This window comes from Mus musculus, chromosome 15 (genome assembly GCF_000001635.26).
Source record: "Mus musculus strain C57BL/6J chromosome 15, GRCm38.p6 C57BL/6J".
Classification (NCBI taxonomy): Eukaryota; Metazoa; Chordata; class Mammalia; order Rodentia; family Muridae; genus Mus; species Mus musculus.
In genome coordinates this window covers 32,240,540-32,266,251 of record NC_000081.6, presented here as the reverse complement: position 1 = coordinate 32,266,251, position 25,712 = coordinate 32,240,540, and the positions used below count along the sequence as shown (strand labels likewise).

Here is a 25,712-nt window from a genome sequence, read left to right as displayed (position 1 = left end):
CTGTAGAGCGTGCTAACACGCTTACATACGTGAACGGTTTCAAGTGTTCATGGAACTAGCACAAACCACGAGCCACTAACTTAACAGATGTCCGACGTTCTCCTTTAGGATACATCAGAACTGTGCTTCAAATACAATCTGTGTCCAAAATCCTCCCTCATGACCACTATAATTACCTCGTCCTGCCAGTATATTGAAGCTACCTAGAAGGCACTGATATTAGGAAACTGTGCAGCTAATATTCATGAAGCAAAAGCTACCAGAGTAGAAAGAATCCTCCTACTCTATAGGGTCTACGTTTGGCATTCGCTAGTTGTGTTTGCTTAAGTTACCCTGTGTTGGCTCCCAAGCCCTGTATGCACAGACACGAAGGCAAGCGTGACCGACTTAAGCATAGGATTACATGTGATCTTTTCAGTTCTCAGACATTGCACAGGAGGAATGGTGTGGCAGATGGCCTTTCCCACAGACAGCCTACGCACAGTCTCCACCCCCACACGTTCCTTTTCAGTGAGCTTTGCCTTTCACCCGTTAGGGCACACTGTTTCTCCAACCTTGAACATCTGGAAAGCCCTGGAACTGTGCAACCAAGTGTCTTCAGAGGAAATAGGCCTGTGCCAGTTTCTAGGCACAGCCTGGAGACTTCCATTTCCTGTTTCTTGAAGCCCACATCTTTGCATAGAGGAGAGCAGACGTAGGCTAGAACCCTTCCCCATCAGATATGTAAATGAAGCCGCTTCGTACACCCAGCTGTGAGAGACCAGCTGTGTTGACTCCAGGGCCAGCCAATGACTGCAACTGGATGAGACCCAAGAAACTATCCAGTAGAGTCCAAGCCCCCAAGAGGCCATGCAGCAAGATAATATATGGTGGTAGCTTGAACTACATAACTGTACTTACAAGCAATTATTGATTTATTTTGTTTTCCTTCAAAACGAATGAGAAAAATAAGCTCCTGCCGAAGAAAAGAACCCTCCCCTTAAGCTCTAGAAGCCAACACAGGGCGTTGAGACAGTGAAGATGCAAGAGGGCAAGACGTTAAGCTCAGGCAGTGTTTAGATGAGGTGTTTTTATTTGCAGAACTTGGTACTTAGGGAAAAGCCATCAAGTGCTGAGCATATTGCTGCACTGCCTAGATAGGTCTGGCTATTATCATCCTCGCTCTTCCAATTCTGAAAGCACAACCAGCTGTCAGGTATACTACAGCCTTTGGAACCGGAACCTCTGACTACAGTGACACAGTGCTACAGGGATGGCAGCCAGCCCTTGGGGATAAAGGCTTCCCATGTGAGGCAGCCAGCTCTGCCTCACCCCATTTTCTCTTTGCAGGACTGAAGCAAAAGTGTGCAACCTCCTTCCTGGCTACTGCACTTGTCGGCTCCTTCCTGAGAAGTCAGGGATTCACTTTACCACTCTGGTGGGCAGGCTACCCTACTGGAGAGCTGTGTGTATGACCTGCCCACGTCCTGTAGCCCACTGAGAGCTAGGCCGTTCCACCCTCTACAGAACTTCATGCTCATAGCTTCATGCTCATCCCCAACCACTAAACCCAAATGACTTCAAGTATTTCAATTTTAAAAATTTAACACATAAAACTCTGATACCAAGACTATTCCAGACACTGACCCTGGTATAAAGAAATGAACTGGGCCCAAACCTTCTGGTCACATTATAAACAAATCCCATGTTTTCAATACTGCCTCTCCTGGTACTCAAATCCCTGTGAAATCCCACGAGTATATTTGAAAGTGACCATGAGCTTAGGTTAGTATTATTCATTTATTCTGTCTAAAGCTTTTCAGGAACAAGCTTGATGGAGCAGAATGGATTATGGAAGGGGAGTCTTTTTGATAAGCCCAGTGGTTGCTAAGTCTTCTGTCTGCCTTTAAATGCTCAGATAATTCTTTTATACTTGCCGGTGTCGTTTGGAACTTTAAGATATCATTTGGCTTGGCTGTGCTTTGCTCCCATTGGAATGCAGGCTGAAGTCTCACTGGCAGTGTGATAGTACTGAGAGGTGGGGGGCTTGGTGGAGAAGTGATCAGGATATTTTAAAGAAAGATTTATTTACTTCTTCCACAGACAAGGCTGCCACCAAGCATCCTCTCCCTTCACTCCCTCTTCATCAGACTTTGGTGTCATAGTGGTGAGGCCTCCATAGATACATAGTAGATGTATATACTATAGGGCACTAAACACATGGATGTCAGAACCATGAGACAGAGTAAACTTCTTTCCTCTGTGAACTGCCCAGCTCCAATAGACAGTTCAGACTAGCACAGCCGTCTGAATGGATGCCTGAAACCCAAGGACCATTAAATCCAGAATGTGTCACACTCGGATACTCAGTAGCTATTATCTTAGGAGGCTCACTAGCCAGCCACACTTCTAAAGAGAGGGGAAATGCCAGGAATGCACTGAGAAGCCACAGAGGGAGGCATCCCATCAGGGACATTTGCCAGTACAGTCTCTTCCTCACTCTACAGCTCTGCCTTCGTAGCTTCCTTAGAGTTGAACATACCAAGAGGTGCACACATGCAAAGCCCCTAATCCTTGGCTATGTTTGGCTTATACTGCAAGGAACAGAACAAAATAAGATCAAGAGTGTTCCTCAGAGTTAAGGGGAAATCGCATGCACAGAGCTAACACTAATGGCATAATCGAGACGCCCCCATGAAAATGAGCATACATCATTTAATAGATGATGTGTATACTGACACGGAGTCTTCCTAGGATGTATAGGATTTGATGGGTAATAGGAACTTACATACATGCATACAAATTAAATACCGAACACTAAAACACATACATAATTGACAAACAACTTTTCAGCAATAACAATAGTCCTGCATATAGAAGAGTTAAGAACTCCTTTGCAATATTCTGTTTCTTTTTGTTTGTTTGTTTTTTGTTTTTTGTTTTTGTTTTTCGAGACAGGGTTTCTCTGTGTAGCTCTGGCTGTCCTGGAACTCACTCTGTAGACCAGGCTGGCTTCAAACTCAGAAATCTGCCTGCCTCTGCCTCCCAAGAGCTGGGATTAAAGGTGTGCGCCACCACCGCCCGGCTCTGCTCCTTATTTTCAAAGCACTGCCAAGATTTACCCTCTTCCAGGTTTCCGTAAGACAAAAGGAGGGAAAGGATGGATATTACCCCGCCTTGCCCCCACTGCTGCAAACACCTGGGAGATGAACTCACAACTTGGGAAATAACTGCTGTGTGCTATCCTCTTGTTGGTGACACCGTGAATACTAGACTTGGCCCAACATTCTCCTTGGCATGTGTACACACTAGGAGATCCTAGGGAAAACAGAAATGGTTCTTCGCTGGAGTCTGGAGACTAACTAGGGATCTTGACCAACACTGGACTTACTTTCAAGAGGGGCATTCCAGTTTACCCAAACGTCCTGCTAGAGAGCTGCATCGAGGACTGGGAGCAGGGGCCACAGTGTGTAGCAGTCAGCTGACGGAAGTTCTAACTCTTCTGTGAAGTCCACCTTCCTCTTCCTTATCATGGCTGCTGACCAACTTCACACTGGGAAGAACATCCTATCACAAAAGTGAATTCATGAACTTGTTCCCTTAGAGAGATCCTATGAAACCTGCTGTACACTTGGACCCTGTGAGACATACAAACCAATGTCACAGAGAGGTGACAAAACCTCTCTGTAATTGCCCCCCTCCAAAAGAAGACTGCAAGCAGCACAAGATTTACTCAGTAACCCTTAAGCCATGTTTTTACTTAAGGACATATCTATGTGCAGAAACTGCATGTTTAGATGGTATGTGTTCTCAGACAGACAGACAGTCAACAGAATGCCAGAGACTCAAGCTTTGGCTATATACACAGAGATATTTTCTGCAGGCAAAGCCACTAACCCTTTATTATATTGCCTTATCTTTGAAGGAGAGGCCATATGTTAAAAAGAGAAACAGGACTGGGGGTATACCTCAGTAGTACAGCACTTGACTAACACATACAAGGTCCTCAGCTCAATCTCCAAAACACACACACACACACACACACAAACATACAGAGAGAGAGAGAGAGAGAGAGAGAGAGAGAGAGAGAGAGAGAGAGAGAGAGAGAGAGAGGAGAGGTGGGGAGAACACTTCAGCAATGTTACTTCAGGAGGCTTCCTGAAACACTAGGAAAACAGCAATCTCTTGCCTCTGCCACATCTCTCAAATCCCTGCAAGTTCCTTTACCCCAGTGAGGAAGCCCCACCAAGGAAAGGGGACACTAAACGATCACTTCTATGTTCCTCTGTTCCCCACATCAATTTTCCTCTCTCCTCTTAGCACTATGACCCTGCCTTAGACTCCTGGCAACTCCACAATGTTGAATAGAACCTGGAACATCGGTTTATGTTGTTTGGGAACACGGCAGAGAAAATGGCATCTGTTCCAGGACAAAGAATATCCCCACTGGAAAATAGGTGTGGAGAGAATAAAACCATGCCCAGCTCCTGCACACTCTTCGTGGGTAGGATGCAGCACCAGCGTACACCAGTAACTAGGACATACTTCCTGGCAGTCAACATGGCTACCTCTTCTTTTTGGTGGGACTAGGCTATGGTAAAAGTAAATCACTGGTCCAGTTAGTACTAAGACCCCAATGTGAGCCCCTCTTTATAAACATAAGTGAACACCATCTCTCGGTGAATATTTAGAAGAGCCTTCCTGGACAGCCAGAACTGGAAATCCTCCAGACCCCAGATCTGTGGAATGTTAGTACCGACTAGGAGGCAGCGGGTATTCCACAAATCAGACACAGACATTTCTCTTCTACCCTTCTTACATGCCAATTTCTAGTAAGGCAATAGAAATCATCAGACTAATGCTATTAAAATCAGCCCAGATTTTTTGTAAACAATGGATTACTTTACAAACAAACAAACAAACAAAAATCTAGGGGAAAATAGAATCAATGGATAAGGCAGATGACACTGCGCTGTGTGTCTGTGTGATAATGGTGCCTGTTCCTAGCCATGGGAGATGTATACATGATGCTCTCAAGAGGATCATATGTATCTGGGATGACTGGGAGCCACACGTGAGTCACAGATGTTTTCACAAGGGTAACAGTATATCCCTTTCCCTCTCCTACAGATGAAAGGTTGCTATGACGACTAGATGCTTTCTGCCTGGGGGCCCAGCACCCTTCTCCTTTGACCTCTTTTTCATGTACATGGAATAGAAGAAGAAATGCAGATTTCAGCTGTTCTCCATGCTCCTTCAGAGTGTCACAGAATGTCCCTGCTGTGTATCTAACGATCTTCTAACGGCTGGGTACAGGCTCCACAGTCTTATACAGCATACAGATTTCAAAACTGCAGATTAACCTGTGGTTCTCTCCAGAGAGCCATATATTAGTTTGAACAAAGACACTCACGGTTGTGTTGGATTACAGGTGACAATCCAATGATGCTGAATGTGCTGAACTGTCTCCGAGTTCAACACTGCGATGTCTAAGCTGCCATTACTAATTTTGGATCATTGGAAACCATCCAGCTCAGAATACATTTGGACCTGATGAAAGTAGCCCAGCTACCCTCAAAACACTTCAACCTCCTGTGAGATCAACAGATGTGCTTCTAGTTACAAATTATGTGACCTATCTGGAATGCAGGGAAGAATTCCTTAAGGAGGTCTGAGGGACCTTCCACAGGTTATTTTTTAATAGATGCCTCATTTAGGAGTTATAATTATTAACATAGGATTTAATGTCTATAATTGTAAGCAGAGGACTTTATACAGCTGAGGTATTACTATGAAGTAATACAAATTCCCATATTCCTTGAGTCTCTAACTACTGAAAGGCAGTGCCTTTGGTTAAATAAATTTAATGAATTAATGAAGTTAGACAGCTAACAAACTTCCAATTGCTCAGAAGGACAAACATGTATTTCAAACATTGACATATTCCATCAGTTGTCTACCAGTTCCTAACTGTATCCCAGTCTCTTTTATTTAAGTGCATCTATGTTTTTAGTTTTGCATATGTCTGCAAAGAAAAGATCAATTTACATGACACTAGTGTTCCCTTTACCCCAGGATTTTAAAATACTTAACATCAACTGTAATGTGTTTGGGTCATGCTACAATTATCATGCCAAACAGCCAGCTGACTGAAGTCAATCCTAGTAGCTGGTTAAAGAAGAGGAACAAAGATAAATCTATGTAACCCTACAGGCTATGCAGAAAGCAGCCTTTCCTAATACGCATCAGACTGGTTTTTATAAGGCTAGCCCCTCAGGCTTAATTAAACCCAGTAGCCAACTTCTTGCTCATTCAAAAGCACAATTAAGGAAGAACCCAAGGACACTTGGCCCCGAGGGCCTCTCAGAAGTCCCTACCATGAACAATGTGCTAATTACCCCTCTGTCTGAGTCTCTTAATGACAATCTGCCATGCCTTCAATTCCAACCCTAATTCTTCCATTAAGGATTGTCTTTTGCAACCTCAAGGCCCAAAGATTGGCCCCAAAGGCTAACTCTTCAGGGAATGTATACTTTAATTAAAACACAAAATGCCCAAAGATCATTGAAAGATACTTAAAGCAAATCTTAATACTGTTAAATCGTGTGTATTGCCACCACTAATTAAAGGTGCTCTTGACTGGGGATTGAGGGTGAAATTGCAACCTTATTTTACGGGACACAATGGAACCACTCTAAGAAAGAGGCTGCCAATATTCCAGAACTAGGTGCCAAATTGGGTAGTGATGCATCCTGGCTCTTCTGCAAATAATGGGATCACAAATGGGTAGAAAGATTCAAGCTGCAATTATTTCTTTATCTGCTTGGGAAGCAAGGACGAAAAAAGGCAGTGTGTGCAGCACAGATTTATTTAACTTTCTAGGAAGAGAGATGAGATGGATATTGTCTTCATGGAGGAGCTTCCTAACATGGGAGGTTCTTTGCTTCTCAAGGTCTTCCCACATTGACCCCTACCCATGCTACCAAGTAAGCAAGCTCAATGAAGGTGGGAAAGGAAAGGAAGCCAATGGTACTGGGTGTCACCAGAGAGAACTGTGAAACCAGAGCACACCTCACTAGATTTCAGTATAATATGACCACTGGGAGAGCCTGATTCTTTTCCTAGTAGGAAAACAGAACAAGGAATTTAGATACAGTGAGGAAAATTTGTGAGTGAGTGTGTGTGTGTGTGTGTGTGTGTGTGTGTGTGTGTGTGTGTGTGTTTCTAGGATATTCTCAAGGCAGTCATTCACACAGATCAAATGAAGACCACCTGTCAGGTGTTCTGTGTTCCAGTCTCTCCTGCTCCTCTTCACCAACCAGAACTGGGACCCCAAGGTGTGCACCTGAAGTATATGTTTTCTATTTCAATCTACATGAAAACATCCTCTTTTTTCCATATGATATCAACACACAGAAATGCCTCCTCCCATCAGAATTTCAGGATATATTCTCTACAAACCAGGGAAGTCAATTTCCTCTCTACCCTTGGCCCAAATTCCAACCATTAATCTCCTTTCATATACATTTAAGAAATAGTGAAAAATGTGTATCTGTTCCTTTAAGAAATGTCTTCTAGGTGTTTTATTATTGGGGTACAGCACCATGATGTCTTAATGTCTCCTGTTTACAGTTGCAAAAACTAAACACCAGGCAAGAATGGGATGAAGTAGCCTGATCTTCCCTGTGGTGATGTAAAGGAAGTAGGATCTTTAAGCGATGGAGGTTTCTGTTGGCTCCTCCCAAGGCTGCAACTTCCTGTCTAATTTCTTCCACCATTATGATACTACCTATCATAAGGTTCTCATTAGTGCCAAACCTCCCTGGTGACACATCCTTATATCTCTAGAACCATAACTTCTTTTATTACTAAGTTACCCAGTCTTGTATATTACATTAAGGTAATGGAAAACGGACTGACATTGCTCCGACGCCGTGAGTGTGAAACCCTAAAAGCCTTGCTGCTAAGTCTTGCCTCTCGGATGTGTCCAGTATGTTCCCCACTGCAAGTCCTTCCCTGGCTTTCCCAAGTACCAAAATAAACCTCCAGGAGATGGAAACTCAGCAGGTGGCCCTGGAGGAACTGCTTGAGTTAAATACCATTTGCAGGCAGGCGTAGGCTTTCAAGTGAATGAATCTCCGAGACTCTTCCTTGCCAGCTCGCTCTCTCCTGAATGATTTCTCTTCACAAGCTGGTGATGGGACCGAGGAATTCCATCACTGCTGGCAGACAGAGAGTAAATTTGGCTCTGGGCCTGACTTCAGAGCAGACTTGGAAACTGCAACAACCAAAATATGCCGTCTGGACTTGTACGACTCTGTTCAGACTCCTCCCCATCCCAGACCTCTGAACTCCACTCCCAGCCCACCCTCAGGACCACTGCACAGCTCATATTCAAGGGAACATTCTCGGATATAAAAAGCAGTATGCAGTCGATGGTTTAGCTGTGCACTGGACGAAATTTGGGGCCTGTAGGTAGAAAGGAGAACATTTGACATCAACTACCAGTCTAGCTCTACGTGGTGTGACCAGAAGCGAAAGAAGGATGATTGACTGGAGGTGGGGGTGCACACAGCCCAGCCACACGGAGCTTTGTAAGGAAACGGGCTGAAGAATGGGGTTTCCATCACTCTGCAGCAAGCAAAGAGAATGTGACCCCGAGAACACATTTGTCCTTCCCAGCTAGGCAGCACAGCATGTGGGACACAAATGGGGCTCAACAGCCACTGCGTTCCTGTCGTGCCAGTAATGGACTCTAGATGCGTTGACAGAAAGCAGTCCAGGATCAAGACTGAGGAGAACTGGCTTGTTGTCACATCAGCTGTAGCAGCTCCCAGATCCACTGACTCTGACAAACATGGGTCAGATGATCCAGCAAACCCCCTTCTGCATAGTTGGGGAAAAGAAGATGACTTATACCGGCTTTTCCAGTGAAGATGGGGTCATGATGAGATAAAGGCTGACTGAGGGCCGGGAAGATGGCTCAGTCAGCTGAAGTGCTTGCTTCAAAAATCTGAGCTCAATGCCCAGAGTTCATACAAAAAAAAAAAAAAGCTGCATGTACTGGCTTGTGGTTTGACATTGTAATGCCAGCCCTGGGAAGGTAAAGATGGCTCTCGAATAATAAGCTCTGTCATGAGGAGCAATATGTGATTGAGTTTGATTTCTGACCTCCACAGACATACACATGTATTGGTGTGCACAAAACAAATACATATACACACAGACATGTATGTACATAGAAATGTATGGAGAAAACACACAGACACTCCACATGCCTACACATGCAGAAATATATGTATGTACATAGATATGTAAATAGAGAACACACAGACACTCCACATGCCCATATATACACAAAAGACTGAAGGGTGAAAAGAGGTCACCTTATCATACTGATAGGGGAGGTATGCTGTTAAAGAATATAAGGATTAACCTCTGAAAAACTAAGCTCATTGACTGGAAAATATAATTTTTATATTCTATGTAGGGCAGTGTTCCTCAACCTGTAACTCTTTTGGAGGTCGAATGATCCTTTCAGGGGATCACATATCAGATATCCTGCATATCATCAGGTAGTTACCTTATGATTCCTAACAGTTGCAAACTTACAGTTATGACGTAGCAACAAAATAATTTCATTGTTGGGAGTCACCACAACACGAGGAGCAGCATTAAAGGGTCACAGCATGAGGAAGGTTGAGAGCCACTGTTGGTGGCTTGGAAACATTAAACTTAAACAGATAAATGTCTGCCTTTAACCCCTAGATCTGAGTTAAGAGTTTTCCTTTGTTGGCATATGAAAAAGATCTCATGTGTCAGGATGTGACGGGATCTCTTGTAGCCCAAGCTGGCCTCCAACCTGCTATCCAGTCAAGAAACTTCTAACCTTCTGCTTTCACCTCTGAAATGCTGGAACTATAGGCATAGACCATCACTCTCTCAGTTTGAGCAGTGCCAGTGCCAGTGCCAGTGCCAGTGCCCGTGATGGAATCCTGGTGTATGACACACATTAGCGAAATAGTCTGCCAACTGAGCTACATCCCCAGTTCAAGATTACCCAACTATAGCCGGGCGTTGTGGAGCACGCCTTTAATCCCAGCAGTGGGGAGGCAGAGGCAGGTGGATTTCTGAGTTCAAGGCCAGCCTGGTCTACAAAGTGAGTTCCAGGATAGCCAGGGCTATACAGAGAAACCCTGTCTCGAAAAACAAACAAAAAAACAAACAAAATTACCCAACTATAAACTCTAGAAAAAAGTGGGAAGAAGGTGTCTACTGATAAAAGAAAATGAATTCATAATATCCAGGGTCTTTTCAAATGTTAATAAAGTTAGGATCCTACACATCTGCTAGTGTTCCAAAGTCAATATTTGATGTGAGATCTTAGATGCTTTCTAGGAAAGTAAATGGCTGGAAAAAGTAAATACTTTCAAAGGTAAGAATGCTATCCCTGGCCAGAACAGCGTCTCCATATCTCACTGTACATAATATATCGTTTGGTCAACTCAAGCTATCTGAACCACAGCAAGTCAATGACTACTCTAGAAATTTTGAAACAAGAAAAAACCTCATAATTTGTTGATTCTGTACCTAGAAGTCTGTCTTGACAACATGGAGACTTCTCTGACCATGTCACCCTTAGTCAAACCATTAACCAGTTCCCTTGAAAATCTAGAGAACACTGCCTCATCACAAATAAAAGAAAACAAAACCAAACAAGAAAAAACGGTGGCTACATTCTACTGATCCTTGAAACTATCAACCAGGCACAAATAAAGGAAAAAGTGTCACCAATAACTCCTTACCACTCACCATGGGCAACATTAGGTCAGGACTGGGAATAGAAAGTGTGGCCTGGTTATAAATGTTGCTCTTAAGTTGCCTTAGATTGCATAAACTTATTTGAGAGGGACAAATTCAGAATAAGCCAGTGAGAAATAAACTCCAGGAACTCTATATAAATGTTGCAATTGAATCTCAATTGCCCATTTCAACTTCCTGACAACTGCAGGTACTAACAAAATGGGGAAAGGGGGTGGGGGGAGTTGAAGAAATGTAGTGCTGTCCCCTGCACCATCACAGAGCTAAATAAAAAATTGATCCCTTACTAATGAAGAGGTGTCTACAAGCTAGAAGGTCAGCCATCCATTGCCAGATGCCAAAAGCCACACAAGGTGTTCTTGTTACCGACTGCCTAAGCCAAAGTAAACTTTCCCAGAAAGCCACCATGTGGAAGCCAACTGGTGTGGGGAAGGCAAGGTGCCCACGGGAGAACTGAGCAAGCCTGTGGCAGGAGGCATGGGGGGTTTAAGGCAGTAGACAGATGGAAGTCTCAATAAACAATAGGAGAGGGCCAAACTCACTCCCTGAGAGACAGTAGAAGAAAGAGGAAGCAAATTACAGACAGTTCACATGTATTCCAACCCAGACCCTATTTGCAGCATTACACTTTAACCAAAAAAAAAAAAAAAAGAAAAAAAAGTGTCAACAGAGTAGAAAGAGCTAGACATGTCTCTATGACACTTAGAAAAATAAAATATGAGCAGGTTTGGAGCATTTTTAAAACCTGTCTTCTAAACAGGCATGAGGCTCTTCACCTAAGAACATTCAAGTGGGAGCCCTGCTTCAGTTAGGACTTTGAGACAGCCTGGGCAACACAGCCAGGACCCTATGAAAAAAATAATAATAAGAATAAGAAGGGAGGAAGGGAAGGATAAGTGGAGAAAATGAAAGTGCAAAACAACATATGATCTTGTGCTTTGTCTTTTAGCTGTGGCTAGTGGAAGATACCTGCTACTGGGCCATATAACAAGACCCTGTCACAGGAAGAAAAAAGTTGTCTGCCTCACAAAGCAGTTGAAGTAAATGACAACCAGTGTCAGTGTAAACGTAGCTTTTATTTCCCAGATGCTGTTGTCATCTTGGAGGCTTACCGCTGAATAAGTTCACCCTTCCTAGTTTTTTCTGAACTCTGACTAGGTGGTTCAACTCAATTGCTCCAGCTCAAATTCCCTCTCCAAGCTGACTGATTCAATCTGGCTTCTCTCAGCTTCTCACTGAATTGCATTGCTCTTCTTGGCCCAAACTAACTCTGGCAATCTGTTCTAATCTTCTGGTTCCTTATTCTCCAGCTCATTCTGTCTTCACCTGCAGCCTGTATCTGTAAAACTATCCCAATAAATATCTCTCTCTCTCTCTCTCTCTCTCTCTCTCTTTCTCTCTCTCTCTCTCTGTGTGTTTGTGTGTGTGTGTGTGTGTGTGTGTGTCTGTCTCTGTCTCTGTCTCTCTCCTGTGTTCTCGTGAGAGTTGGGTATATTCTATCTCCAACTCATTCAGTCAAATCTTTCTCTGACTCATCATTTTGTCTGCCAGTCAATTAGATATCACTTTCAAACATGGCTGCTTCCTTCTACAAACTAACCTTACCTACATTGTTTGGGATTAAAGGTGTGTACTAAGGATGTGTCTTTATTCTAGCCACAGAGATCAAAGGTTTGTCTGTATTCCAGCCAAAGCATACTGACCTAGAAGGTCTTTGGATGCGATCCCTTGCCAGAGCAGCCATATTGCTAGTTTAAAATTCAGAACTGCAGAAGTAGGCTTACGCATCGTGACCTTGACCTGTCCGAGGAAAGCAGCTGCACCTAGTGAAGAAACTTTGCCATGTCAGTTACAGACCTGGATGGAGGCTCCAATGAAACATGTGATTCTGTATGGTCCACTGTGTTCTTTTAAGCCATGCCCACAAAACAGCTGGCCCAGCAGGATCACCAGTCTTTCCCAAAGTAGCTAGGTTCAATGATGAGTTTAGCTAATTGTTTGACATGGCTATATGGCCCCATGTGTTTACCTGTATTCCCGAGTTTACCTCCATTCCTAACAGAAACCACAATGCCAAAAAGAAGGAAGTTCTTTGCATCAAACAAACTTCGTACATCTTGGAGCCCAGTAGTAGCCTTGACACTAACTCTATAAAAATGCATGGAAACACCGAATAAAACCCCCAGTAAATGTAGCAGGAACTATGTTTAGACTGCCAGCAGTTTAATTCACTCTAACATTAGAAATTATGCCCCAGATTTCCATTTATAACTATATTACTGAGGTATGTTACATGCTATGAAACTGGTGCACTGTAAGTGTTCAAGTCAGCGAATTTGAGTAAATGCACATGTGGGTGACCAGCTCCACAACCTAGGATTAGACACCGTCATTCTCCAAAAGAGGCATGCCTGCCCAGTTCTCACTGTTAGCCTTAGGCAATCACTTATCCACTTTCCATCTTTATAGTTTTGCCTCTTCTAGAAGTTTCTATAAATGGAATCAAATAATATGTGATATTCTGTGGCTGGCTTCCTTTACCCAGCTCCATGTTTTGAGGTTCACACCTATTACAGCATACATCAAGAGCTCCATGGGGTCATTGCTGAGCAGAACCCACTACACAGAAATAAACGTGTTTAGCCACTTGCCTGCTGCAGCTTATTAAATATATACATCCAACTAAATGGCAAGACTTACTGGCCTGATCTCAGAAATGAAATGAAAAAGCCTGGCATATTTCTAAAATATTCTGAAGTCATAATGTGTGAAAATATGTAATGAGGATACAATTTGTTCCCTGGAACTTTGTGTGGGTGGGAAGTGTTTTTAAATAAGCAAATAACATCCTAGCGTTTCACTTTTTTAGGTCTTAATACACACAATGTGTTTTATACTAACTCAAATCCAAGCAAGGTCATCGATTCATTTACCAAGTACCTACTTAATCTATAATTAGCATATATTAGAATATATAGAGTGCACAGTCCTCCTGGTTCTTGGCTTTCAAACAACAATGTATTCCAAGTCTGTGATCATGAATCAATTTGAGCTTATGGGAACATTTTTTTTCTTCCCATGAAGAATGTAGACACTGCTCACCATTCATGTTACCTGAAAAAAAAAATAGTGTTGTCTAAGTAAGCCAAGGTCATATGTGGCCAATGTTCTTCAGTAGTCAATAGTGTATGTTTAGTGCATAAATGTATTTACTCATTCATTCGCTGACCCATGGCAGCTTGGGGGTCCCATGAATGCCAAATATCATTCTAGGGACTCTGCAGGACACAGATGTAAACAAATCTCAAGTATCTCTTAGGTTTTTCACTCTCCATTGGTACAATTGATAAAGTGTCATACACAACACATGGACAATGCAGCATACAGAAGATGGGAAAGTAAATTAAGAAGGCTGAGGGAAGGGAATGGGAGAGGATATGTTTTAGGCAGTGTATTTGGAGACTCCTTCTGAAGAAGGCATGTATGAGTAAGGACCTCAGGTCAGTCAGACGCAAAGGCAGAAAGCCTCACAAGGAAAACACAACAAAAGCATTCCAAGGAGGAGTGCCACAACCAGGCTGCTAGAAACAGGCAGCAGGCCACAGGGGCAGGGGTAACAATTAACAGGTTATAGAGCCATGTGGTCTTATAGCCAGCCAGGTCCACCTTCACTATTCCTCTGACAGAGCCCAGGCCTATGAACCCAGTCTGCATGTAAGGGACAGAGTGTGACAGATGGTGGACATGAAGTGGGCAAACAGGCAGGCAAGCTCACATGGCTCTATTGGTGTCTCTGAATCCTGGGACCTCTTTCCTGTGTCCTCATGCAGTTTCTCCAGAACATAAGCTCACCTAACATTGTGTTTTGCACTGTCCTTTGTGAGGCCCCACTTGGTAAGGAACCACCAGGCCACTCCTGCTGAGGAGCCTCGTTGGCTTCCCATCTCCCTCTCCATTTACTGTCTTTGGAGATGAGCTATCCAAAGGCTGTCCATAACCAATGTGGATGTGGGGGGTCTCACCCAGCATGGCGCTTGGGATGTTCAACCACCCTGCTGACCCCTCTTAAAGCTGCTGCTTTCATCTACGAGCCACATGGGGACAGTGATGCTACCTGCTCCCACCTATGACACTCATTGCCCATTGCCAGATTCTCTAGCCAGGCATTTCCTCACCACCACTCTCCATTAGAGGAGGTGAGCCAGTCTTTCAGGAGCACAGTGTTGCCAACGAACCCCAAATTAAAGTGGAAGCTTCTCCTACTCCATTTCCCAATCGGGTAAATTGCTTCCCTAAACCATGCCCTCTGGGATTCCCTCTAAAGTCAAGCATGTGGCTAGAAAGTGCAAGGATTTAAGTGACAAGACAGCTTAAGCAAATCCTGGTTGGCTGACACATAAGGGCCTGAATTATAGCCTTGGCTAGACCAAAGTCTATCATCCATAGCAACTTTCTCTTTTTTTTAAATGTAGTTATTCACTTTTGCTGTATGCTACTCATTACGACTTCCTTAACATTACGATCAGCACAGAAAATTTGAATATTAGCTCTCTAAAATAAAAACGGAAATCAGTTGTGTTCCTAAAATCCATTTGGCTTCAGGATGCTACACTACAAACTCCCTCTCTTAGTCATGGTTTCTATTCCTGCACAAACATCATGACCAAGAAGCAAGTTGGGGAGGAAAGGGTTGATTTGGCTTACACTTCCACACTGCTGTTCATCACCAAGGAAGTCAGGACTGGAACTCAAGCAGGTCAGAAAGCAGGAGCTGATGCAGAAGCCATGGAGGGATGTTTCTTACTGGCTTGCTTCCCCTGGCTTGCTCAGCCTGCTCTCTTATAGAAGACTATAAGAGACTATATCAAGACTACGAGCCCAGAGATGGTCCCACCCACAAGGGGCCTTTCCCCCTTGATCACTAATTGAGAAAATGCCTTACAGTTGGATCTCATGGAGGCATTTCCTCAACTGAAGCTCCTTTCTCTGTGATAACTCCAGCTGTGTCAAGTTGACACAAAACTAGCCAGTACACTCCCCCTAGGCATCCTTCATGAGGGGAACAGCTTTGGGGACCCTCTCCTGTACAATATAAAGCAGCTCTGGCTTTTGGTCTGTCTGCCCGTTTTTACAGAAGGGATTTTCCTCTGTGTGGAACTGTGCTTGGGTAGAGCTTGTGCAGCATACCTCTCCGGTGATTCAGGGAGAAGTCTTAGGGAAGCAGTGGCTGTCTGGCAAATTCGGGCAAAGCAGCAGAAAGTGCTTTGCAGAATCATCATCCTCATTGTCTTTGACTGCTTTTCTTTGCATGGGTGTATTGTGCATTATTGCCAGGCACTGAGTGAATGTGAACTAAATGAGTTTGGGACGCCACAGCCTGTGACCAAGTTGTCCTTGTACAACTCTAGCTGTCACCTGCGTACAACTTTTTTTTTTTTTTTTTAAATCTTACATCTCAGCAAATACAGTATTATTTCTCCAATAGTGCCGGCTGCTGATAGTATCACTTGACTGGCTATTTATCATATATATCTGTAATTGAATTACCCAGTGAAGTAATGGGATTTACTCTCAGATGTACATAAAAATGCAACGCAAAGTAAAATTGTTCCGCTGTGTGCTTCCTCGTCACTTGACTTGAACTCCGGGTCAGCCAATTCCACAGAAATGCAGAGACAAAACGAAAAGGAATGAAAGACTAGGAGATAAAAGCCAGGTGGGCTTATGGACAAATATAAAAGAAACTCATCCTTTAACAAAGGTATTTTCTTTTGAAATCGTTTCTTATTCATTGTTAATCAGAAATCCAGTCCCAAAACACACAAAGAAAGAGTAGTAATTGAGTCACTTTTCCACGTTCAATACTGAGCATGTTTGAAAACATTTGAGAACTCCAGCATGGGAATAAAGTACGCTCATCTTCGCTCTTGTCAAACAACCATAAATTTTGGACCAAAGAAGAAGGAAAGAGAAGACAGCCATACTTTGGGCAGAATATTCTGACTGTTTGAGTCCCATGCTGTACTGACCATGTTTTTAGTGACATGCCCCAGGTGACATACAACTTCATCTTTGAAGTCCTATGGCTTCAAACTACCTTGTGAAACAGAGGCTGGGTTTCCTAGTTCTAGGATCTTCCACAAAGCTAGAGGACACAGACTAATTGTGTCGCTATCAGTGCGGTGATAAAGTAAATGACTTAGGACTCAATATCTCTCTTCTTTTTGTCTGTTGTGTTCCAGCTTGCTTAAACTCTGAACCAAAGAGTGTTTTGGACAGACTTACTGAGAACAGAAACTTTGAAGGGATCCTAAGATTAGTTTTTGTTCCCCTCTCTTTTCTTACTATAAAAAAATAGATTTTGTATACTTGGATAACCAGTACCCTAAAATAGAATGGTACAGTTGGTGAAGTACTTGCTACCAAACCTAGTGACCCAAATTTGGCTCTCAAATACATATTGGAAGGACAGACACACAGCTGTCATGTGACCTTTATACTGTGTCATATTCAACACACACACACACACACACACAATGTAGTAAAAATGTAAATGCCAAAAAAAAAAAGCTATATCCCAAAGAGCTGGTGTTCATGCCTTATATTCATCTCTGGGATGCTCTTATGCTAATCTATGGGAACTACAAACAGCAGAGACACTATCAATGTCAGGTGATGTCTGCAGGATAGTAGAGGGTTTTTAAAAATATATAGTAATTTCAACTAGACTTTTACATCTTACTTTAGAAAGTACTTGAGGAGCATCTATGAAAATCTCCATATTGCAGACAATAGTACAGACGCTGTACACTACTTAGAATGACATACACTCACTCATCTGGGGATTCCAGAAAAGTTAACTTTGCAGAATATAAATAAAGATTTGCAAGCAGGTGCAGGTGGGCAGAAAGGTAGAGGCATCTTTGTTCGATACTTTGCTGTAATTCAATTTGTTAGACGCTGTAATTTATGTTTCAAACATTATTGAACATTAAACACAAAAACTTGTCACCTTGGTATTATAATTATATCCTAAGCAATTTGTCTGGGTAACTATAGCAACAATTTCAGATACACTTTTATAATACTAATTTGGCATAATTTTAGAATCAAGAATTATAGCAAATATATAGGAAGAAATGGTTTCCTCAAATGTTATTCAATTCTACATTTAAAAAAAAATGGGTTACTTGACTAGGAGTTGATGCGAACGAATGGATCTGTTCTGTACTGCACATGGCATGGGCTGGAACACAAGCCTCTTCTTTAGGGTCGGCGTCCATGCTCACTCATATATCCAACAGAATGCCTGATGCCCTTGGCTGGACTCTTAGCAAAGCCCTACCCATCCCTCCTCCACCTTCCTGCATTTTGTCGCCGAAAAGCCTCTGTTTCAGTGACTTAATGATAAAACGACATTCAGTTAAACAGATAAAAATCATTATCCAGTTAATTGGAACTATGCAACGGTTTGGCTAGGTAGCTCTTGATATAGCCTGGCATGAGTAGCAGTTGATATAGCAGCCCAAGAAACTGGCATCTATTTTGAGCACGAAGCATACAGCACAGAGAAATGCTTGTTGCTTTTAACAACTGTCCCTCAGCAAGAGGCTACAATGAGGATACAGAAGAATTTCCTCTGAGAAGCCAGTAGCTACAAGGACTTCCTGTGGTCCACAAAACCTAGGGTCATGGTAAACTTGTGGGAATATGTTTGCATTCATCTTGTATTGTTGTGAACTAGTTTTACTCTGTGCTCTTCCATTTCTCTCTTTCAATCTCTGCAGACATGACTAAGATGTCACTTGAGACAGACACAAGGAGGGATAAATACCAGCTTATTTTCAGCAGATTCTAAACACCTTAAAATACTTCCTCTGGTCCAAGACAGTCTTCCCTACCCAGAAGACCAAAGTCTTTGCTCTCAGCAGGGATCCTGCAGCTGTTTGCCATTAAGGCAACCAAATAAGTTAGCAGCGGCTTAAAAGGCATCAAATGATGAGCATCGCTTATTTCCCATGTGAGGAAAAGTATGTATTGACTACAGCCGCATAAAAGCTGATACCAGTACATGGACTTCACAGCTGAATGGGCACACACTGTGACAACAGTCGGCATCTTGGGTGAGCCACTGTCTCAAAAGTTTTTATAATAAACTCACGGCAGGAAGTCTATGTTTCAAACAACTACACTTGGAACTGCTTCTTCATGGAAAACAAACGTGCAGAAGAAATGTGAGTGGGCAGAAAGAAATGCACACTTCTTTTGGAGTAAACACAGGAAAGAAAAGTAGTTTCAATGATCTACAACAGAAGGTGTCTGCTTAAGCCTGAAGTGCAACAGTGAACTTTTTACTCCAAGAGAGGAACTCCTCCCTCTCTCAAAAGATGAAAAACAACATTAATTGGCAACCCTAGTTGGGTATTTAAAACGTTTCCTATTAAGGGCTAGTTTTATCTTTATAAAAGACGAATTCTGTATTTAATAACGCATCTGCACTTCAAAAACAGGGCTCTTCCTGACAAGCCTGGACACACAGCTATTTTTAAAAATATAAATAAATACACTGCATTAATTTTAACACCCGGTGTTTAACCAATGTGCTGCTTAGGAGCAGAACCTCCTCTCCGTATTACACATAACTCTTATACCTTCGCGCAGTTTCAATTGTTAAGTCCAATTGTCAAAGGAGAAAAATGTGTACCCTGAGGAGTTTGTAGGAATGTGTCTTAGGAAGAAACCTTTCCAGATAGACGGCTTCCGTCCAACTTTTCTGTCGCTTAACTACGCTAAAAAGCTCTCCTGGGTAAAGAGAACACTTCTCTCAACTCTTCCTTTTGAGAGGAAAAGAGGATCGCCAAGGGCGATCGCCAGAGATCACTCCCCTCCAACAGTTCCTCGGAACATCCTGAGCACCGATCTTCTCCTGGCCCCAGACCGTGAACCCGGGTATGAAATGCCTTAGTCTTCCTCAGCAAAACACCCTGGCGGAGTTGTGCCCTGGTCCCACTAACCCCAAATTTTCACGAACACCGCAGAGCCCCTGTGCAGAGAGCAGGAAAATGTCCCCTAGTCCACCGTGCAGGGAGGTAGGCGATTCCGACCACCAATCCCGGTTCCAGATCCCACCAAGCAAGCCTGGCCTAGCGCGGAAATCACAGCAAAAATCTGTGTTTTACTGCTGCCTAGGACCCCTGACCCATTTGCCCAGGACAAAAACACTAACAAGCTCTGTGACATCCTCTCCGAAAGCTCGCTCTTGGCGCCCCCTGCCGGGAATCTCCGGGACGCCGCAGGCGCAGGAAAGTTAAAACCCAACTCAAGGCAACCGCATCCAGGTACAAACAACAAAAAAGGACGTGAAAGCGCTTCCCGCCAAAGCCCGGGGCGGGAGGTGAGGGGTACCGGGACCGGGACCTACCCGCTCTGGGCCCAATTCCAAGGGCGATCGCCGGAGATCACTCCCCTCCAACAGTTCCTCGGAATATCCTGAGCACCGATCTTCTCCTGGCCCCAGACCGTGAACCCGGGTATGAAATGCGTGCGGCTGGGCTGCCCGCAGACGGGGGCTCTGCGATTGGAGCTCATCCTGCTGAAGCCCCAGGCTTCGCCATCCCTGCCTTAGTCTTCCTCAGCAAAACACCCTGGCGGAGTTGTGCCCTGGTCCCACTAACCCCAGATTTTCACGAACACCGCAGAGCCCCTGTGCAGAGAGCAGGAAAATAAATGTCCCCTAGTCCACCGTGCAGGGAGGTAGGCGATTCCGACCACCAATCCCGGTTCCAGATCCCACCAAGCAAGCCTGGCCTAGCGCGGATTACGCACACAGATCTCCACGGGTACCTGAAAGGTGCTGGCCGAGGTGCAGGCTTGCCCACTGACCGGTCGCACACCCGGACCTTCTCAATCCACGCTCGTATCCAGGGAAAGGCTAAGACACAAACTTCCAGCCCGTGCACTATCTCCACTGCGACCGCCCCCGCTTTGATGGTAGTCCTGCACGCGCCTCTGCCAGGTTGTCCCCACCCAGGTGTCTGCAGAGTGACCCTACCAGAGACTTACACCACCCGCAAATGGACCAGTGCCGAGTCCAGTTCACACGTGCAGGGTCTCAGCTATGACACTCAGGGACTCTGCGGGGAGAGAGCTCACCAGATGCCGGGCGCGTTCCTCCTGCTAGTCATCCAGCGCCCCGGGGCCCGGAGCTGCTCCAAGGGTCCTCTTCAGTGTACTACGAGGGAAGTCGAGGCAGCCGCCACCACTGCACCCCGCCACTTCTCCAGAGCTATCCTCCTCTCGCAGCGCGCCAGGCTGGGGACCAGCTAGTCTGCCGGAGTCTCCAGTTGTGCAGCTGAGTGGACAGGCTCGCGCCGAGAGAGGGCGACCGGTGAGGTGGCAAAGTTGGGTACCCTCTGCTTAGTAGCTGCGCGTGGGAACCAAGAACACCCCCAAAAAGGATTGCACGTGCCGGGACGCCCCCGCAGTGGGAAGGTGGGATACAGAGGTCGCCACAAGGCTGGGGCCACCGTCAGCCAAGGGCTGAGGAGCCCACCCGCGGCGGGAGCGCAGCGCGCGCGGGAGTGGGCACAGCGTGAGCAGCCGCTGCTGACGCCGCCTTCCTAGCGAGTAGACCAGCGCTGGGTGAGCGGGCCCAGAGCTCGGGGCGGGGAGCACAGGACCGCCTCGCCTCGCCCCGCCCCCGCCCCGCCCCCTCCGCCGCACCTCCCCTACTCCGCCCCTCCCGCGTGCAAACTGAGCGCCCCACCCACCCCTGACCTTCCCAGGCCCCTCCTCTAGCCCCGCCTCTTCCCGAGATGGGACCCCCAAACACTCCCCAGGGGGCTCTCTACACACCCCAGGAGTTCTATTTGTGCCACCAGAGTGCAAGCTCACCCAACTGGTGACTTTTTTCGAACTCCCTTCCTCGCCTGGAAGAGACCTTCTTTGGCTACCCGCCCCTTGCCCGGTGGCTCCTACGTGGCTACTTTGCAGGATGGGCTGTATAAAGGGCTGGAGGCAGTTCAACCCAAACCAGAGACGTGGCGTCTGCTAGGCCTGCCTAAGCTCCAGGTAAGTGCGTGCCCCCGGCGGATCGCGGGTGGGAAGAAAGTGGAAGTTTAAGATTCAGTTCTTCTGTGTCATCATAAGAAGACTGGGGTGTGCTTTGGGGGTGGTGAGGGGCCCGCCGCGGATTCTTACAGGCGAGCTGGGCCCAGCAAGGCTCTCAGTTCTTGAAAAGGATAGATCAGAGAAATGAATAAATCTGCCATCCAAGGAAATAGAGCAAGAGGTTCCCAAGTAGCCCTAATGGGAATTAGGAGAGGGTTACCTCATGGACAGAAACAGCTGGGCTAATTGGTACTCCGCAAGTATCTTGGGAGTTTACTGAGTGAGCATGGGGGCAAAAAGTTTATCTTGGAACGCAAAGTAAATGCCTTGGGAAGGCAGCTTTATTGACGCGTTGTTCAGTTCTCCTTCTAAGGAAGTGATCAACTCACCAAGTTCTAAACAACATACAAGGTTGTGAAGAGGGGAAATTACAGGATAAAGTCAGAAACCGTGGATCCCTGCCCCTACAGCCATGCTTGGCGATCCTTTTCCCTCAGGATAGGGTAAAGGAACGATGTCTTCAGGTTTTCCTCCCATATCGGGCCTTGTTGGTGGCCTCGGGTGCTTTTGCATAAGGAACCTCATCAATGAGTTTCTTAGCTGCAAGACCTAAGGATGTTCCCATTTGCCACAATCACATCCTGGTATTGGCAGGTTGCAAATGTGCCCTGGTAGGGGATAGGGGCGCCGGTGACAGTTCGGGGCCTCTGTGAGGGTTCCATGATGCTAAACAGGGACCGGGTAATAGCTGGAATGTGTCACCGCTCATCCAGGACCACAGAGATTCAAGAGGAGGTGAATAGAAGCACAAGTTGCCACCAATTTGTTGTGTCTGTCACCTTCAAATGAAAGAATTAGGCGAAACCATTTTTGAAAGAGTCCATTGGAGGCTATGTCAACCCCAGAGTGTGCTGTGTCTACAATTGTGGAGCCTGAAAAGTATGGCCCCAACGCAGATGTCTTCTAGGGCTTGTTTGGGAAACATCTACTACAGATGCTTGGCTGGCTTCCAGCTCTGGGGTGGCAGCTCCTGGCTTCTAGATCTTGCCCGGAAAAGTTAATAGGCTTCCTTTGCTTCTCCCTGCTGTTTCAGAAGTGGGTGGGAACTAGCGCCATTCTGAGCACTCCCCTTCTCTTGCCTACGTGGCACAACAGTCTGGGAGACTTTTGGGAGAAGGAGGCCTTCTAGGGGCCGACAGTGGAAGACCTCAGCCTCACACTTGAACCCTATAGCCTTCAGGAAGGCAGGGTGGAGCAGAACAGGGTGGAGAAAGACAAATTAAAACTCAAATGTACTTCACTCTTTCTTATGCTTATCCCTCAATGTCAACTGATAAAAACAATTAGCACATCTTTTTAAAAAAAAAAATATTTTTTTTTTTAAGGAAGAAAGGAATGAGGGAGATCAAACCTGTGCACTCAGGTGGCTGAGGCAGAAGGATTGAGAATTCAAGGCCAGCCTGGGACCACCTAGGGATAACTTATAAACTTACAAGCAGACAAAGAAACTCACTCTTAGCTTGGAGGCATAAGCGCTGTTTACCGTGAGGATTATCCCATAGAATTTCACCCTCTAAATGAAGTGAATTTGTGTTACTGGGGCAGGATGTAGGTTTGATTTTTGCCATTTACAGACTACACTATACCATTGTTAAATGTATCAGTGATAATGAATTACAAATCTCTAAGAAACAAGACCAGAAACCAAATCCTCATTTGGAGTGCTTTCTTGGTCTAAAACAGTGATTCTTGACCTGCGGGTCACAACCTCTTGGCTGGTGAACGACCCTTTCACAGGGGTCGCATAGCGGATATCCTGCATGTGAAATGTTTACATCATGATTCATAACGGCAAAATTACAGTTATGAAGTAGCAGTGATATAATTTTATGATTGTGGCCCCCACAGCATGAGGAACTGTATTAAAGGGTCGCAGCCTTAGGAAGGCTGAGAACCCCTGGAGGTGAAATGGTCCTAAGCTGACACTGATTTTGCTACTGACTTGCAGAAAGTTCGTGAACTTTTCTGAGCTCACTCACGTCTTCTCATGCAGCTTGACCCACAAGCACCAAAGGAGAAAGAAGCTGCTCAATAAAGCACAGCTGAGGCTTAGCACAGAGCAGGCACTCTGAAATGCAATTGTTTTTAAGTATTTAGAAATATTTCCTTTTCCTAGTAGAATCTGCTTTCCCCTTTTGGAAGGCAATCCTTGATAAAGGCACCTTGAATCCTCAGATTTTTAACTAAATGGGCTTGTTATTTTGCCAAGAATGTTTTGTTGATATCAAGATAAAGTGTTCTCCCCCTCCCTTCTTCTTTCCCTACCCCTCCGCTTCACCATCCCCCCAACACCATCAACTGCTTCAGGTGGGCCTGTGTACAGGGCCAAAAGTGAGAAAAGCTGTGAAAGAAACCCATTGGTGAAAATGATGAATTCTGGGGCGCTGATTCATGTGACTTGAAAAAACGCCATCCATTTCCTGACTCACCGCAGATTCGGTTCAGAAATATGAAGCAGTGCAGGACTTTCAACTAACACAACAATTTTGTCTTTTCTTTATATTCCCTCCCAGTACCTGACTAAAGTCCAGAGAATGGAGCAGGGAGGAGCTGAAGAGAGCGTGGCTGGGAGACATGAAGACAGAGCTGTGGACCACAGTTGGCTTTCCTGGGAACACTCCCTAACTGTGGTCTATAAGATGTAACAAGACTATTACTCAATTATTACAAAGAAGAAAAAAAAAACCAGTGCTGGCCTCTTTACATTGTGTTTTCCTGTAGATGAGCCTGGCATATGTTACAGTAACCATTCCATAGTTTATTTTCCCCTCTGGTTCCCACGATTGTCTGACCCTGCCCATTTTACCACGCCTTTACACTGGCACAGAGAAAGGAAGTTTGATGTCTCTGTAGCATTGCTCGGTGCTGCTTCGGTTTTATGTACTCTGTAGTACTCAGAAGACCCACAGTTTCAGTTACAGGTTACACCATGATGTCTATCATGGATGTTGTCACAGAGGACGGCTTTTAAACTAGAGGGGATGCAGATTGCACAGACTTTCAGTGCCTCCTGTGGTCTCTCAGGATTCACCAAAGCCCCTTTAAGGTTGTTCCTTTGCCCCCCCCCGCCCCCCAACAAAGCTCTCTGGTCTTAAATGCCCTCTTCCTGAGTGGTGTTAAGGAGACTAGATGTGTTTTAAAAGAACACTGTAGGAGCTTAGACTCTCACATCTCACACCCACAAGAAGGAGCACAATTGGATATGATACAAAGTGCAGGTTCTCCATCCTTAAGGTAAATTTCTAGGCTGCTAGGATGTGTGAAAGAGCCTCAAGCATGGCCCTCTCTACAGACTAATGTCTTATTTAGGGTCTGGCTTGGCTTCCCAGGGCTGATCAGAGAAATGTGACAATGGACTCTGTCCCTGGTTATTCCTGATGGTTGACATAGACTGATCTACCTTCACCCACCCCAAGTGAGTTCTGCTTTTCTGTGACCTTTGAAATTCAACCCACACTAAGAATGGCATTCTTTCACTTCAAGGCCACATCCAAAGAAGGAGCTCAGTTAAGTGTCCAGGCCTCAGCAGTAAATATCTGCAGGATGTACCCAGACACACACTCTAGAAGATGAGCCTGTGCTCTGTAACAGGGTGGGGTTCACTTTCTAAAGTTTTCTTCTTCCTTGACATGGTCAGTGACTCTTCAAGCTTCCATCGGGATGTCATATTTTACTTAACCTGCATTTCCAGAAATTAAAGCATTCTAGAAATCTACAAGCGGTTTGGCTCATTGTGTGTGTGT

The 25,712-nt window shown here is 44.9% G+C and overlaps 1 protein-coding gene, 1 long non-coding RNA gene and 1 other non-coding gene across 7 annotated transcripts in view; 2 read left to right on the top strand and 1 right to left on the bottom strand.

The window, feature by feature from the left end:
• Sema5a (sema domain, seven thrombospondin repeats (type 1 and type 1-like), transmembrane domain (TM) and short cytoplasmic domain, (semaphorin) 5A) overlaps positions 1-21,439 on the bottom strand; it is a 451,529-nt gene extending 430,090 nt beyond the window's left edge. The window contains exon 1 of one of the 5 annotated variants that reach the window (NM_009154.2): positions 20,953-21,439. The gene's annotated coding sequence lies outside the window, so the exon portion shown is untranslated. Of the gene's footprint in view, positions 1-20,221; positions 20,504-20,643; positions 20,720-20,851; positions 20,913-20,952 lie in introns of those variants that run through there. The other 4 variants (XM_011245340.2, XM_030248431.1, XM_006520043.4 and 1 more) reach the window with 4 other exon arrangements.
• Positions 21,440-21,589: 150 nt separating this feature from the next.
• Positions 21,590-25,684, top strand: Snhg18 (small nucleolar RNA host gene 18). The gene is made up of 2 exons (NR_038186.1): positions 21,590-21,870; positions 24,483-25,684. It is a non-coding gene; the product is annotated as a small nucleolar RNA host gene 18 (long non-coding RNA).
• Positions 24,320-24,407, top strand: Snord123 (small nucleolar RNA, C/D box 123). Its single transcript, NR_028575.2, has one exon. It is a non-coding gene; the product is annotated as a small nucleolar RNA, C/D box 123 (small nucleolar RNA).
• Positions 25,685-25,712: the final 28 nt, after the last annotated feature.